This window comes from Delphinus delphis, chromosome 14, assembly GCF_949987515.2.
Source record: "Delphinus delphis chromosome 14, mDelDel1.2, whole genome shotgun sequence".
Classification (NCBI taxonomy): domain Eukaryota; kingdom Metazoa; phylum Chordata; class Mammalia; order Artiodactyla; family Delphinidae; genus Delphinus; species Delphinus delphis.
In genome coordinates this window covers 62,949,047-62,961,241 of record NC_082696.1, presented here as the reverse complement: position 1 = coordinate 62,961,241, position 12,195 = coordinate 62,949,047, and the positions used below count along the sequence as shown (strand labels likewise).

General features: G+C 39.5%; 1 pseudogene; it reads left to right on the top strand.

Moving 5' to 3' along the window:
* The window catches only part of LOC132437166 (activator of 90 kDa heat shock protein ATPase homolog 2 pseudogene), a 50,787-nt pseudogene extending 38,819 nt beyond the window's left edge, over nt 1–11,968 (top strand).
* The last annotated feature ends 227 nt before the right edge of the window (nt 11,969–12,195 follow it).

Below are 12,195 nucleotides of genomic sequence, written 5' to 3'. Positions count from 1 at the left end.
TACATCAAGTTGATTGTGGAGCTTTAATCCGGTGCTTCTGAGGCTGTTGGGAGAGATTTCCCTTTCTTTTCTTTGTTCGCACAGCTCCTGGAGTTCAGCTTTGGATTTGGCCCCGCCTCTGCGTGTAGGTTGCCTGAGGGCGTCTGTTCTTTGCTCAGACAGGATGGGGTTAAAGAAGCCGCTGATTCGGGGTCTCCGGCTCACTCAGGCCCGGGGGAGGGAGGGGCCCGGAGTGTGGGGTGAGCCTGCGGCGGCAGAGGCCGGCGTGACTTTGCACCAGCCTGAGGCGTGCCGTGTGTTCTCCCGGGGAAGTTGTCCCTGGATCACGGGACCCTGGCCGTGGTGGGCTGCACAGGCTCCCGGGAGGGGAGGTGTGGATAGTGACCTGTGCTCGCACACAGGCTTCTTGGTGGCGGCGGCAGCAGCCTTAGCGTCTCCGGCCCGTCTCTGGGGTCCGCGCTGATAGCCGCGGCTCGCGCCCGTCTCTGGAGCTCCTTTAAGCAGAGGGCTGGTTATTGTAAAGGGGACGACTGATTTTGACGGCCAGAGGAAAGTTTTTCAAAACCTGATGCCAGATGTTGGGTCAATCTTGGGAGTTATATTCATTTTAGCTTTACATTAAGATCTTTATATCTCCTTTTTAAAAGTCCTTAATATGTCAGCAATGATAGTTTTAGGAAAAAACATTTTAGAGACCAAATACTTTTTTTTCCTTCTCTGAAATATTATTTCAATTACTAGTAGCAACAATTAATCACTAAGTGATTCATCAGCCTGCAGCTGGGATTGGAGAGCTGACTTCCTTTCTTTATTCCTATTTTATGTTCTGTGCTCAGCAAGGATTGAGTAATAGCAAACTAATAACTTTTCCCTACCCTCAGCACCTTTTTCTCATACCAGCAAAGAAGAAAATTTTGAGTATTTTTTCCCAAGTACACTTTCCCTCACACATTTCTGAATGGAATTGTAGAATTACAAGTGTTAGTCCATTTTGCTATAAGAATAAGGCATTATAGAAAAAGATGGTTCCTTAAGATTTGACCTACCATTCTTAGTTATTTTTCACTAAACAACTCATGCTTGAGGCATGCCTAAATAACTGACTCCAAACAGATAATGGTTTTCTATTTCTTGGCTACCTGGCATTTTGAACTTCATGTGAATGACATGTAAAATGCTAGATTCATGTCCATGGTCAGAGAACAACTATTAGCAAATCCATTAGTTAGATATTGTATATACTTCTGAAGTTTTCAATAAGCTCCCCCCTGCTACTTCTAATGTATGAAGTCAAAACTAATTTAGAAATGTATCTGATTCATATGACTCCGGATTTACACTATATTAACATATACCCATCTACTCAGTAATGGATCATCTTCAGATGTTCTAGTGTTCTGATTATCAATATGTTTCATTGCCTAGAATTCAGTTAGAGGGTATTGTAACCTGTTATGTCATTCCTAGGAGGGGCCAGCAGGTTGGCCTGGGAGCAGCACACTCACCCCACACTCCAGAAAAGCAGTAAATTCATTTAGAGCAAGGTTCTCGTGTAAACAATCCACAGACTTAGAACCATCTACAAACGTCAAAGCAGAATTTGTGTCACCGGGCGTTTTCTATACCCTTCGTCAATTTCTCCAACATATTAAAATAAATCCTCTTAGTGGAAATCAGAAGTTCTCTTCAGGACTGTGCTGAATTTCCTTCTATTTAATCACATTCATTTATTCACTTAATTAAAGCCCAGTATGCCTTGAAAATGTTAGCTACAAGATCTGTAGACTAAGGATTTTTTTTCTCCTACTCTCCTTAGTGTAACTAAAATTATAATTAGTATACATTAGCAATATTATACACGTCAAAAATTTAGAAGGGTCTGAGACGTACTCTACCTGTGTTGCAAGTTAGCTTGCCGCAATTTCGTGGGTGCTGGCAGAAGACAGGAGACTGCAGAAATAAAGGACTTTATTAGTCACAGCAATAGCAGTTGTCAGCATTTATGCTGGTGCCCCATAGGACAATGTGAAATGAGCCAAGTGCCTGCACACACACAATGGTTTGTATTCCAGGAGTGGGATTCCAACCTTAGGGAAACTGAATCTTTTATAATGGGCAGCAAGCCTGCCTGATCTTTGCCTCCAAGAGAAACACTGTCTTTGTCATACTGAGCAATAAACAGGCAAGACCTATGGAGACGTGTCTTCTAATGATATCCACCTTTCCAACCAACACTGTCTTGGCATCCGGAAAATTTCTCCTCTGAGCATAGCCCTCTGTCAGTCACATTGATTAATCTGGCTGATAGAGATTAGGGCTAAATATGTTCCATTTGGCTCACACGACATTTCATTAAGGCTGATATCAATAGGGCTCTGAGCTGCAGTATGCAGAAATTTGCAGTATTAACATCAACTGTCCCAGACCCAACCAGCTGAGCAGATCTCACAAACCATCTGGATCTACCTCAGAAATCTAGATGTTTTTCTCCTTAAATTTCCACATTGACCTTTCAACTTGGCCTATGGCCTTAGTCTGATACAGCAGGAGTTTTAGAGATTACACAAGACTCTACCTTGGCACTCAAGGAGAAAATTTGAGGGCAATATCATCTGTCACAAGCCTGATCACTGAGTTATTACTAACCTGAATACATACCAGGACTGAGGCAGTGTCTTTGATCACCTCAACTAATATCAAAGACAAATTTTGTATCACCTTTTCTAGTTGGACAACTCACATTGTAGGGAAAACTGACTGCAAGGTGGGTGCAAGTACAAATCAGTTCCCTTTCTGGAAAGCTTGCCCAAGTAATCATTTTGGGAAGATGGCGCAGTCATCTAAGGGCTATGTTATTCTCTAGGAGTATTTCCTTAAAAACTTGGACGTCTCTTGTGACCACTCCTAAGGTTATAATCACTATTTGGGGGAGAGAAATAAGCTAATGCTTGGTTTCCATACAAGACATAGAGTCCTAACTGTACACGTGGTATCCCTAAAAAGAAAGTGCTATTGGGGCCACTGAAGGGGGGGGTCTACATTATCCAGTAGCACACTTTGACTCCACTCCAGTGTGGCCTCATAACCAGCTAGTAGATCTTATGTTTCTCAGTTTAGTTTGACCGATTGAATCTAGTTATTGTTTTTGAAGGTAATGTCTGAGGACAGTCAGTCTGCTCTGTCCTACTTTTCTGCATCATCAGCTGGGTGGCTTTTATCCACTCTGTAGCATCACTGAACTACAGTACTTGGCATAGGGGTGAAGCAGATACTAAAGGTGTTGACAGGAATTGTACTGTGAAGTGTAGGGACCAGGGCCATCATCTGCCCCTTTGATAGGCTTCTGGTAATTTTAAGAGGAATGGCAATCCAATGGTGACCAGAGCTGCCTGGTGGGGGAGAACAGATCCTGAAATCAGTTAAATTTAAGTGCTCATTAGTTTGAGAGAGATACATGAGGGCCTTTATCTTGAGGAAGACTCCAGGGATGGTCTGAAAGAAAAAAAAGTATTAATGTTACTTTCTCATCCATGTCTCCCGGAGTGTAAGATGTTCCCTCTCCAGTTCCAGGGTGATGCTCTTCCTCCACTGCCATAAAGTATCTGTGTTCCATTACAGTAGCTATAACTTCACCTTTTTCAGTTATCCACTGCTCACACTCAGAAGGGATAGGTGCAGAAGTGCAAAAGTGACAAAGGCAATTTAATAGAACTTACAGAGCTCCCTTATTTCCCTCACTTTGGCCAGTGTGGGCTACTGTAGGGGATCTTGGCAAGCAATGTTCTCAACCAAGTGGTCGTTATCTTTATGATTTAACTATGTCACTGTTGCAAGAGGCATCTCTGGATGTATGGTGCTTCCCTTTGCCAGAGATTCCAATCAGCAATATCATCAGTCACAGAGGTCATTTGTGTAGAGATCATGAAAAGCTCACTTGATAGCTTCCAACCCACAGTTTTGGTGTGGGTCCCATTCAAAGGATGCATATTTGTGAACTAGCCAATATCATGTTCCAAGTAGAATGCCCACTCGAGACATGTACAGTCTTCAATACTCAAAGAGTTCTATAAATTGTTGGATCTCTCTTTGAGGAGGGGCCAAGAGACAGTTTTTCCTTGATTGCCAGAGGGGTTGAGAGCTTTGATATACACTCACATAGTCTCAAGATACTCCTTGGCTAGCACGTCTCTAAATTTTGTTGGGGTTTATCAGCCACTCCTGCTGGGAGAAATGTAGTAACACTGAAGTCAAGACCATTTACACTGAGGCTTCAAAGTTGCAAACCTGCAGGCTGTCATCTATTTAGTGAAGACTTCAGACTTCATAAAGTAGAGACATTAATGTTACCTAGGCCACCTCCCTGAAGGCAAATGTCAGGGGAGCGTAGTTACCCCCAGGGGAGTACTACAAATGCATACTGGAGGCCCTGCTGCATGAAGCTACACTGGTCTTGATCCTCAGGTGCCAGTGGGATAGAAAATAAAGTTTTGCCAATGTTTAACACAGCATACCAAGTGACATCAGTAGGTGTAATGGAAATCATCTGTGGGGCTATAGTAGCAACAACAAGACTCAGTTGCCAATAATCCACTATAAGCCTCCATCTCCCATTATTATTTTTCACTGGCCACACAGGGCTGTTGTGGTGGTATTGCAGCCTATCCTTGCTATCTTTAAGACCTTGAGACTGTGATTTCCACTTGTCGTCCTTGGATTATACATCACTTCTGATGGACCACCTTGGAGGAGACAGGCAGAGGGTCTGGTTTACATGTCCCACTAACAGTTTTCTATATGTGACACTTCCTAATTGGGAGAATCCACTCTGGATTCAGTAAACACATATAAATTAATAAAATTGTACATTCAGGAGCAGAAATCACAACAGTACATTGAACTGACCCAAAGGGCCCCATCCACAAGACATATTAACTCCCCTTCCCTAATGTGTACCCAGCCCAAATCTCATTACCTAAATCTGGGTATCCCTTGAACTACAGAATCAGGAGGGATTGTGACTTGGGACCTTTCTCCAACAGAATTATACACATTTGAATTTTTTCCTTCCTCCAAATTCCCCTGCAAATCTAGAGGGAAGCATATGGCCTTTGGTTTTTCATGGAGTCAAGGGACACCTAGAACTCATTCAAAATCATCTTTCCCTTTAAAGTGGCTGAAGACAGGTTAATGAAGAGGGCGGAATGAGAGAGCCTGGAGGAATCAGAAAGCAAGTCATGTTTACTTTCCATTGTGAGCAGAGTGGTGTCTACATACAGCTCAACTAAATGAACCTCCAATGTTTTCAGTCCACCCAAAGCCATATATGAGCACCAAGATTACACACACTGACACCAGCTATTTTAGCTTTGGGGAACCTTTGATCCAACTGCCATAGTCACATTGCTTTCTGGTCGAGGCTGTGGATTTATTCCCTTTGGATTGTTTGGATGTGACATATGCAGTGGAGACTTCTTTTATTCCACCTTAATCTAGGACATCTGAAGTTCCATTATCAAAATAACAACTTAAGTTCTTTCTCAGTTTCAATGTAAGGCCTAGGGGAGTTTTCCAAAGTGACATTGCTTACTGAACAAATTTACTAGGCTTCTTTGGGTCCATTTCTTACTCATTAGTGGGTCACTTCCATCAGCATTGTAAAGCTCACCCAGGGCAGTAAGAGCACAAATCCTTATCAATGCTGCTTTCCCAAAGGAGTTTTCTTTCTCATGGAAATCTACCTGAAAGGGTCAAAGCTCCCTCATAGTAGCTAGGACCCCCTGCAAAAAGCCCTGAGACAATTTATTGTCGTCTCTGAAAACATCTAGTGTTGGCATGCTAGACTGCAGAAGGCACTAAGTCACAAGACCACCCTTCTATCGCCATTCTCCCTTAATAGGTATTATATGCCCAAGTCAGGCATTATTTCCCATGTCTCATCTACCCAGCCAACTAACCAAAATTCTAATGGCTTGCCTGCTTTCTACTCTCAGTGGTCATGAAGTTCCCTCTACTCTTCCTTCAGCACATCTCTCTCTTTTTTTTTTTTTTTTTTTGTGGTACGCGGGCCTCTCACTGTTGTGGCCTCTCCCGTTGCGGAGCACAGGTTCCGAACGCGCAGGCTCAGCGGCCACGGCCCACGGGCCCAGCTGCTCCGCGGCATGTGGAATCTTCCCGGACCGGGGCACGAACCTGTGTCCCCTGCATTGGCAGGTGGACTCTCAACCACTACACCACCAGGAAAGCCCATCAGCACATCTCTTTTTAATGAATGGTGGTAGAACTTTCTGCCACCGAACTCCAGGACAAGTCCTAGTACCAGCTAATGCAAAGAAATAGGCCTGAGGATGATCAGTGGATGAGAGCCTTCAGTTTCCCCTCTTACAAAAGAATTAGCAATACCTAGGGCATCATTTGAAATTGTCTTTACATCTACTTCCTAGTGCTTGGCCTGAAATCATCTCCACAATTCCTCTTAAGTAAAAGAAAATAAAATGGAGGACTTTTTATACCCACTTGATCTTCTCACATAAACTTCCCTCTTCTCCTGTTAATCAGCCATGAGACCCTTATCTTTATTCTTGCAGAAAGCCATGTCTCCACCAGCATCCCATCTCTCAGGACAATGGAGGGGTTTGAGATTTTACCTGACTAGCAAGTTATTCTGTCTTTCTTTCATAGATACTCAGAGAAGGCAAAAAATAAATAAATAAAAAATAAACCCCTGGGATAGGAGACAAAGGACTTTATTATTTCCAATGACAGTAATAGCCAGACTGTCAGTGTTTACACTGGTCCCCCAGGCTCCAATTCCCATAGGGTGGCACAAAGAGGTTCAGCTGACATCTGAACATGTAGTGGGTTACAGTACGAGACACAAAACATGAGTTAGAGAAACCAAGTCCTCTGTAATAGGTAGAAAACATGCCTACGTTTTAACCAAAGATAAACATGTTTTCATTATACTGGGCAGTGATATAAACAAACAAGAACAACAAAAACAAAGAAACAAAACAAAAAATAAAACTGCCTTTTGCTCCAGAGGCAGAAACTACCTCTATCTCCTGAGGTTGTTTGCTATACTAACATCCTTGAAATAATAGTCCAGAACAAAGGCCTGTGTCTCTGCTCATAAGGCATGCAGAAATGTGAGAAACTCGTGGATAACTGTCTCCCAAAAACGTTCCCCTGTAAAAATGTATTAAAGTGCATTTTCTGTCTATGTTTTTGTTTCTGTCTCTTTCTCTTACACAAACACACACACACACACACACACACACACACACACACACACTCCCCCCCCCCCAAAAAACGTTGAAGAAGTGTTTTTGAGGTATCTTATAGCTTTAAAATAATTCCAAGAAGTTTTACAATAAAAATATCAGGATATTCATATAATATGAACGTCAGAATTTCTTTAATAGTTGATAAAATAAAAAAACCTGTTTTTCCAGTAATTATTAATGGGAAATGGAATGAATTCTAACTATATTAATAACATAGATAAGAAGAATGACTGCAGGGACTGACATGGGGAAATATCCAAAGTCACAGATCAGGAGCATTATGTGTAGCTAAGCAGGTATCAAGCTGGGAAAATTGGCTGGAATGAGAAAGTTTGGCAAATATTTGAAAAAAGAAAACAATTTGAGTTAAATTTATAAACGAAAAGAAATCCAGTCAGTTAAGTGATGGAGGATGAGTGAGGATGAAGCAGTACCGCTTCACTGAGCAAGATAATAATCCGCTCAGAGTATTCTGGACCCTGGAATTTTAGAGACTAAAGATTTAAGGTGGCTATAAAAGAATGAATTGTAGTGGTTGACACAGGAAGGATGAATAAGGATATCAATTGATGCCTACTCAATGTAAGGAAAATCTGGCAATATTTCAGAGATGATGAGAGTCCAAACTATACATGGAAGAAGAAAAAATTCTTCTCGGAATGTTTCAGTACAGAAGCCATTTAACTCACGTGGAAGTGAAGGTCTTTGGGACAGCCATCTATTTCACAGGACATAAAGATCTTCTCTAGTGGGAGTTAACAGATTTGGCCCTCCCAGCTCCTGTCTGAAGATATATGCAGCACAAGTTTAGGAAATGCCTATTATTATATTGTTTTATTGTATCATAAATATTCATAGCATCATACCACAGAGGAAAATTGTGCCAAAGGAGAGATAGAATTCCAGCATCAATGAGCTTATGGAGCAATGTAATATTCAGAAAGAACAGGAGAAATGTAATATACTGACTTTTAATTTTTATTTGAGACTGATGCTCATGGCTATCTAAAGCTAGCCTCATTAGCAGAGGAGCAAAATAAATATACCAGTACAGGAGGGAAGCACACTACAAATTCCAAATTCTAGATTTGACAGACTTATTTATTGCATACATATGATGAAAATGTAACTATTACCATTCATAATTATGCTAGCAGTCAGGTTTTGTTTTTTCCTTTGTAAAAATGCACATATGTAATGTGCAAGAGACATTGGATAAGGACAGTTTAATTATCCTCTCAAAAACAAATATCTTTGTACAGTCAAAGGTACCACACAGGGTGTACACATAAGATGGGCATTTCCTTTTTGATATTCCCATCTGGGCCTGCCTTGAAACTGAAAACTAAAAGGGGCAAATGCAGAAGTTAATACATCAAGACTTAGTCTTCCTAAAATATTTTGCATCTCAAGAATAAACCCGTAATGAAATACATTTCATTTCGGCTTAGCTTTCTCAAAAGCCACCTACTCCAATTGCTTCAAATCATGCTGCCTATGCAATCTATCTTGCAACAAAGCCTAAATTAGTTTGTATCTGTATTACAGAAGCTAAACACAGCTGAAAGGTAGGTCTGTGAAAAGACATTTGTGTACATTGTCATATACACAACAAAGCAGATCTTCTGGTTTGAATTCCAACTTTGGGATCCAGTTCTATCAGTAGCTTTGTGTAGACATGAGCATACAGTGGAACTGACTTTGAATTCTAAGAATGTGAGTCCAGTTTGATTATATTTGCAATGTCTCTATGCAAACCACTAGAGGAAGGGGCATTGTCAAATAAATAATAATAATATAATAGCTAACATTTATTCATTTTTTTCTACTTATCAGGCACGAGATAAACATTTATATGCAATTTCTTATTTAATTCTCACCCCAGTCCTATGAGGCAGGTACAATTATCTATTGTCTCTATTATATACATGAGAGAAAGCAGGCTTAGAAGGTTATGTAACTTTCCCGAACTCATAAACCTGTTAAAAGATAGTATCAGGACTTAGGCCAAGGTCTCTATGAACTTGGAATCCAAAATCTATGAATGACCTTGAGAAACACTTAAGTACAATCTAGGATTCTGCAAAGAAATGAATCTAAAATTGACTAGAGAAAGAAAGATGAGTCATGCAATTCAAACTCAATTTGTTAGAACATATTATTAAAAATGTTTTGTTATACTCTCCCACACTGGGAAGTTATCTTTATCAAGAATCCTGAGTCACGGAGTGCAAATCCAACCTGGCAAAGTGCCCTGCAAATACAAGCTGCTGTAGGTGATTCAGCATGAAACATCACCTTTTTCAGAATCTCACATTCAGTCCATTATTATAATTCCAATGGTACTGTCAATATCTCAATTTTATAGCTGAGTATCTCAACAATACCTTGTTATATAAAATTTTCTTAATTTAAAGAAATACCTTATAAAAGTTTTAAGTTAAATATAGAGTCTGTGTTTAGGGCAAACCATTGAGTATAGAGCAGTCTTACTTAGGAATTCAATACATATTGATCAGAAATAATAGTTTTTTAATCTTGCAAAATGACTTACCTAATAAAATGTTTAAATGACGTTTATAATAAATACAGATTGAAGCTGAACAATTACGATTTAATCGTGCTCTAATATCTGAATTATTTTCCTTCGAAAGTAAAATGAACTCTGATTAAAATTTTAATGGAGTAAATTAATCATCACTTCATATGAAAGTTATAAAAAAGTATTAAAAATAACTGGAACTACAATAATTTGTTAATGGATACACAGGATAAAAGATGTAAATTTTAACATCAAAATTATAAAAATGTGTGTGTGCATGAGTGGGATAGTAAAAATGTAAAGCTTTATTATGCATTCAAAGTTAATTTATTAACAAGCTTAAAATAAACTGTTACAAATATGAGATGTTTTATGTAAGCCTCATGGTAATCACAAAGCAAAAACCTACGTAAATACACAAAAGATAAAGAGAAGGGAATCTAAGCATACCACTACAGAAAATCATCATATAAAAAGAAGAGAGCAAGGGAAGAAGAAAGAAACAAAGGAATTATAAAACAGTCACAGAACAACAAATAAAATGGAGAAATAAGTCTTTACCTTTCAACAATTACTCTAAATGTAAGTGGACTAAATTCTCCAATCAAAAGGCATAGAGTAGCTGAATGGGTTAAAAAACACAACATTCAAATATATGCTAACTACAAGAGACTTCAGCTTTAAGGACACATACAGACTGAAACTGAAGGGATGGAAGAAGGTATTCCATGAAATGAAGCCCCAAAGAGGGTAGGGGTAGCTATACTTATACCACATAAAATAGTCTGCAATAAGAGATAAAGGAGGTTATTATATAATATTAAAGGAGGCAATCCAACAAAAGGATATAACATTTGTAAGTATTTATGTACCCATATTGGATCCCCTAAATATATAAGGCAAATATTAACAGATCTGAAGAGAGAAATAGACAGCAGTACAATAATAGTAGAGGACTTTGATATCCTACTTTCAACAATTGATAGATCATCCAGATGAAAAAATCAATAAGGAAACATTGGACTTAAACTACACACTAGACCAGAAGGACCTAACAGACATATACAAAACATTCCATCCAAAAACACAGAATAGGCATTCTTCTCAATTGCACATAGAACATTCTCCAGGATATATCATGTGTTGAATCTGAACGAGGCTGCAGCACCTGTGCAGACATGGCCAAGTGGGGCAGGGGACCTGCCCTGGATCATGGAGGAGTGGGAGGACAGACCAACATGAACGACTGGCAATGGACAGAGCAGGATGTCACCAGCTGGTCCAAGGGGAAGTTCCATGAGCTACTGGTGGTCACTGTTGTAGAGAATAGGCTGGCTGCTGCAAGATCAGTAAGCTGAAGCAAGTGGAAGGTGAGGTTTTCTGCAGCAACTGGAAAGGAAAGCTTATTTCATTTTATGATTGAATATCAAACTGGGTTATAAAGGTATAATTAAAGAGTCTAGAGCAAAGCACAAGGGATTGATAGAAATATTCAACCTTTCTGAAGAAAATGAAGTAGATGACATTGAGGCAAATGTGAGTAAAAATAAAGATGGGGACATTATGAAAACTGAAGGTACTGTCAAGAGCAGGGAAGCTTTTTGAGATTGCCTGAAGGCACGTAGGAAGGAATTTAAGATGGGAATGATTTACTAACAAAGCTATGACAACTCAGGAGTTGCCACTTGTTAAAAGGAGACTGAGTGAGAATACCTTGCAGGCCTCATCTCCCATGGCATTGGGCATCAGGATTCCCAATGTGGTGGCACTGCACATGATGGAACTATTTGATACATTTGTAGAGAAGCTGTATAGTGTCTTCAATGTGAAACTTTGGTGCACAAGTTTTACAAGGTTCCTGCTGTATTAGAAGATGAAAAGGGAAGGAAATCACAAATGTTTGATGGGAAAATCACCGTAGTATATGGAATTGTTAACAAATGAAAATATAATCATTGAGTGGAGATGTAGGAACTGGCCAGAAGTTGAACTGAATTTTGTGCCCCATCCAAAGTAAGTGAAATTACAATTGAAATGTAAAGGACTTTCTGTTTGTAAAGAAGAAAACATGAGATTCTGTTGGCAGAAGCAGCATTTTGAAGAAATGAAAGGTTTACTGCAGCTGACCACCCTAGATGGTTGAATTAGTTAGAAGATTTTATAAGGGCATTACTTTTTGTAATCAGAAAGTGTCAAGTTAACATCTTCCCTATTATTACTTTTAAAAACGAAGACAAAAACTCTTAATTCATATTGGATGAAATCCATGAACTTATACAGAATTTAAAGCATTGTTTGTATATTTACTATGACTAGACTCTGCATTGAGTTAAAAGCAGCAAGCAACCTGAAATTAGGTATTAACATTAC